Raw genomic sequence first — 5,637 nt, 5'->3', positions numbered from 1 at the left:
CTGCTCGTGCTCTCTCTCTTGCTCTTGCAAATGAATAAATAAAAATCTTAAAAAAAAAAAAAGAAGAAGAAGAAGTGGTACCCAATTGGGGCAGAGATTGTAGGAGGATGGAATTATTTATTACTCTTACGATAACTGGAATAAAGCAATTTTGTGTCCCATACACAGACCAACCCTTTGAGTGGGCTCGTTCTGAGGTGATGGGATGAGTCAGGTGTCCTGCAGACCAGAGCCAAGCAAGGGCTAATGGTTCCTGCCCCAAACCCTCGCTTCACCAAACCCTCTGGGCCTGATGGGTTCCTTCCCCACCAGCCCAAGAGGTCGCTGTCCTTTAGTGGCCACGTGACAGGTATGCTGGGTCTCTGAAGCACCTGGGCCTTGTCATGTCCCCGGTATCTGCCCCACCCATGTGTGTGGTTGCTCCAGGACCAACTTAGGAGTCATCCCCTCATACCTACTGCCATTGTCATCAGTCTCTGACTTCCGGGATGGGAAGAGAAACCTCAGGTTAACATCCCATCCCCGACCCCTCCCCCAATCTCCGTTTGCCCATTCAAGACCTCCACTTGCGGGATCCCTGGGTGGCTCAGTGGGTTAAAGCCTCTGCCTTCAGCTCAGGTCATGATCCCAGGGTCCTGGGATCGAGCCCCGCATCGGGCTCTCTGCTCAGCAGGGAGACTACTGTCTCCTCTCTCTCTCTCTGCCTGCCTCTCTGCCTACTTATAATCTCTGTCTGTCAAATAAATAAATAAAATCTTAAAAAAAAAAAAAGACCTCCACGTGTCCGGCTTCTGGCTGGTAGGTGTGGGAGAGGAAGAGATAAGGTGAAAAGGACTGCTTGAGTGATGAGAGTCTCTTACAGCCAGTCTGGGCCTCCTCTTCTTGCCCCCAACTTTATAATTAAACATTTTATTCAAATGGGAGGTTCTCTGGGGACGCCTGTGTGGCTCAGTCAGTTAAGAATCTTCCTTTGGCTCAGGTCATGATCTCAGGGTCCTGGGATCGAGCCCTGCGTTGGGCTCCCTGCTCAGAGGAGCGTGTGTTGGAGGATTGTCTCTCTCTCTCTCCCTCTGCCCCTACCCCTGCTCATGCTTTCTCTCTCTCTCTCTCTCTCTCTCTCTCTCAAATAAATAAATAAATATTTTTTTAAAAGAGGAAATTGACATTGGTGCAACCCACCAACTTTATTTAGATTCCACCAGCTTTATGTGCACTTGTGTGTGTTTATGTGTGTTTGTGTGTGTGTTTGTGTGTGGTGTTGTGCAAATCTCTCAAACGTGTACGTTCATAAAACAGCCACTGCAGTAAAGGCAGAGAACTGTTCCCTTAGCACAAAGAGCCCTGTGCTATGCCTTTACGGGCCCCCTCCCCCATCCCGGTCCCCTTGGCAACCACTAATCCTTTCTCCATCTCTATAACTGTGTTATTTCAAGAATGTTACATAAATGGAACCACACACTATGAAACCTTTGGAGATTGGCTTTTCCACTCAGCACGATTCCTTTGAGATCGGACTAAGTTGTTGCATGTTTTATTAGACCGTTGCTTTTTTATCCCTGAGAATATTCTGTCCATGGATGGGTCCCCTGCTTGTTAACCAATCACCCACTGAAGGACATCTGGACTAATTCCAGTTTTTGCCTCTTATGAACAAAGCTGCTAGGACCATTCATGCACATGTTTTTGTGTGAATGTAAGTTTTCATTTCTCCAGGATAAATGCCCAGGAATGCAATGTCGGACCATATGGTTGTTGCATGTTTGGTTGGATAAGAAAGTGCCAAACTATTTTCCAGAGTAACGGTATCATTTTGCATTCTCTCTAGCAGAGAATAGTTAACCCTTGAACAACACAGATTTCAACTGCATCAGTTTGCTTATAGGTGGATTTTTCCATAAATACGATACAGTGGTATAAATATATTTTCTCTTCTTTATGATTTTTTAAAAAGATTTTATTTATTTATTTATTTGCCAGAGAGAGAGAGAGAGAGAGAGAGAGAGCGCACAAGCAGGCAGAGGCAGAGAGAGAAGCAGGCTCCCTGCCGAGCAAAGAGCCTCAATCCCAGGACCCTGGGATCATGACCTGAGCCAAAGGCAGCGGCTTAACCGATTGAGCCACCCAGGCGCCCCTCTTTATGATTTTCTTTCTTTTTTTTTAAAGATTCCCCCCCGCCCTTTTTAAAAGATTTTATTTATTTATTTGACAGAGAGAGAGCACAAGCAGGGGGAGTGGTAGGCACAGAGAGAGAACGAGAAGCAGACTCCCCACTGAGCAGAGAGCCCAATGTGGGGCTCCATCCCAGGACCCTGGGATCATGACCTGAGCTGAAGGCAGATGCTTACCCAACTGAATCACCCAGACGCCCTAGCTAACTTGATTGTAAGAAAACAGCACTATATACGGAATATGTGTTCCTCGATTGTTTATGTTATCAGGAAAACTTTGGGTCAACAGTAGGCTATTAGTAGTTAAGTTTTTGGAGAGTCACATGATCGGGGGTGGGAGGTCATCACCCCTAACCTCTGCATTGTTCAAGAGTCAACTGTACAGGTGATCCAGTTTCTTTACATCCTCTCCAGCATTTAGTATTGTCACTATTTTTTATTTTAGCTATTTTGGTAGGTGTGTAGGGATATCTCATCGTGGTTTTCATTTGCATTTCCTTGGTGGCTAGTGATATTGATATTGATATTGATATTGCCATCTGTACATACTCAGGGGTGAAATGTTTCTTTCTGTCTTTTGCACTATTTGCTAATGACATTGTTTGGTTTTCTGATTGGGTTGTTTGGTTGAGTCTTGAGAATTTTTAAAAATATATTTAATATATTTAGATAGAAGTCCTTTGTTGGACATATGTTTTGCAACTTTTTTATTTTAACAGTCTGTAGCTCATCTTTTCATCTCTTCCAGGGAAAAAATTTTTGGTTTGGATGAAGCCCGATTTGTCACACTTCCCTTCTATGGACTGTGCTTTTGTGTCATGTATAAGAACTCTTTGGCCTGATGTACTGAAGATTATCTCCTGTTTTCTTTTTAGAAGCTTTACATGTTATATATAAGTTTATGATCCATTTTGAATTAATTTTGTATAAGCTGCAAGGTTTGGTCCAGGTTCAGACTTTTTCCCATTGATGTGCATTTGGCTCTAACACCTTTGTTGAATAGGCTGTCCTTCCCTTGAATTGTTTTTGCTCCCTTGATCAAAATCAGTTGGGCCTGTTTGTGTGGGTCTGTCTGGGTTCTATATTCTGTTCCATTCACCTATGGGTCTATCCCTCTGCCCAGTACCTACTCTCTTGATTCCTGGAACTGTACAAGAAGCCTTAATGTCAGGTATACTGATTTCTTTTACTTTTTTTCTTCCTTGCTCAAAATTGTTTTAGTCATTGCTATTTTACTCTTTGCTTTTCCACATAAGTATTAGGAAAAGGGTGTTTCTCTCTATGGAAAATTTTACTGATATTTTCATTGTAATTGCATTAACTTTATAGATCAGTTTGGGGATAACTGACATTATTTTTTTTCTTTTTACTATGTTGACTCTTCCAATTCGTAACACGATATATCTCTCCATTTATTTAGATCTCCTCTTACTTTCTTCATCAGTGTTTTATAATTTTTAACATACAGATCCTGTATGTTTTTTGGTTAACTGTATACCTAAGTAGTTTATGTTCTTCTTTTTTTCAAAGATTTTATTTATTTATTTGACAGAGAGACACAGCAAGAGAGGGAACATAAGCAGGGGGAGTGGGAGAGGGAGAAGCAGGCCTCCTGCTGAGTGGGGAGCCTGATGTGGGGCTTGATCCCAGGACCCTGAGATCATGAACTGAGCCAAAGGCAGACACTTAATCACTGAGCCACCCAGGTGCCCAGTATTTTATGTTCTTTGGAGCAATTATATTTGGTATTGTGTTTTCACCTTTCATTGTTAGTATATAAAAATGCTATTGTTCATGTGTGTGTGTGTGTGTGTTTGTGGGTGCTGCAACAAAACTTTACTTACAAAAACAGATAGAGTCCATATTTGGTCCTGGGTCATGGTTTGCTGGTCCTTATTCTAAAAGAACACAAAAATAAAGCAGAAAATATTCCAAGTTCCCTCTCAAAGCCAGATTTCCATTATTACTAAATAAACAACAAAAAAAGACAATCAACTGTCTTATCCAGTTCAAAAATTTCTAAGGTATAATTCCCAGTAGTAATACTATAGTTACTTTAGGCCACAGGCGCATAACCTAATCACATATCTCCATGCCTAAGTCATATAAATTCCGAATCCCTTTCATAGTTCTCCTAACCAAATAAAAATAATCTCTTTGGGGTGCCTGGGTGGCTCAGTTGGTTAAGCAACTGCCTTCGACTCAGGTCATGATCCTAGAGTCCCAGCATCTAGTCCCACATGGGGCTTCCTGCTCAGTGGGGGGTCTGCTTCTCCCTCTGACGTCTCCCCTCTCATGCTCTTTCCTCTCATTCTATCTCTCAAATAAATAGATAAATATCTTTTAAAAAATCTCTTTGATGCTTTTTTCCTCTGGATGAAATATTTAGACAGAAGATCATGCATGGCTAGGAATATAAGTAGCTTGTCTCTCTGCGTTACTAATAAGAAATACTATTTATTTGATCATTGCTCCAGCTTCCCTAATTAGTGCTAGAAACAGGGAGAGGTGTGTGCCTTCCGTCTTCTCCAGGAACCAAAAGTCTGGCCATTGGAGTTTGTTAAATGCTGAGAGAGAGAGAAAGAGAGAGTGTGTGTGTGTGTGTGTGTGTTTGCATCAATTGATATGATCATACGATTAGTCTTTTTTTGATATGGTCGATTACATTGACTGATTTTTGAATATTGAACCAGTCTTTCATACCTAGACTAAATCCCACTTGGTTGTGGTACACGGAATAATTCTTTTCTCTTTTTTTTTTTTTTTGAGATTTTATTTATTTAATTGGCAGACAAAGATCACAAGCAGGCAGAGAGACAGGCAGAGAGAGAGATGAGGAAGCAGGCTCACCAGCTGAGCAGACAGCCTGATGCGGGGCTCGATCCCAGGACCCCAGGATCGTGACCTGAGCCGAAGGCAGAAGCTTTAACCCCTTGAGCCACCCAGGTATCCCATGTATAATTATTTTTAAACACTGCCAGATTTGATTTGCTACTGTTTTGTTGAATTTCTCTGGCTGAGTTCATGAGATCTCTCAGTCTGTAGTTTTCCTTTTCTTTGTGTGATTTTTTCCCCCTGGTTTTGGGGGCAAAGTGAAACTGGCCCCATAAAATGAGGTGGAAAATGTTTTCTTATCTGGAAGAGGTCCTACAAAGCTAGTGCTAATTTCTCTTTCGGTGTTTGGTAGAATTCTCCACTAAAAACATCTGGATCTCAGGGCCCCTGGGTGGCTCAGTGGGTTAAAGCCACTGCCTTTGGCTCAGGTCATAATCTCAGGGTCCTGGGATTGAGCTCCGCATTGGGATCTCTGCTCAGCGGGGAGCCTGCTTCCTCCTCTCTCTCTCTCTCTGCCTGCCTCTCTGCCTATTTGTAATCTCTGTCAAATAAAATAAATAAAATCTTAAAAAAAAATAAAATCTTAAACAACAACAACAACAAAAAACACATCTGGATCTGAAGAGTCCTTTCT

The sequence above is a fragment of the Mustela putorius genome, unplaced genomic scaffold (assembly GCF_011764305.1).
Source record: "Mustela putorius furo isolate JIRA1106 unplaced genomic scaffold, ASM1176430v1.1 tig00003903_pilon_pilon_pilon, whole genome shotgun sequence".
Classification (NCBI taxonomy): domain Eukaryota; kingdom Metazoa; phylum Chordata; class Mammalia; order Carnivora; family Mustelidae; genus Mustela; species Mustela putorius.
The sequence above is the reverse complement of the archived record's forward strand: the minus strand, read 5'-3'. Positions refer to the sequence as shown.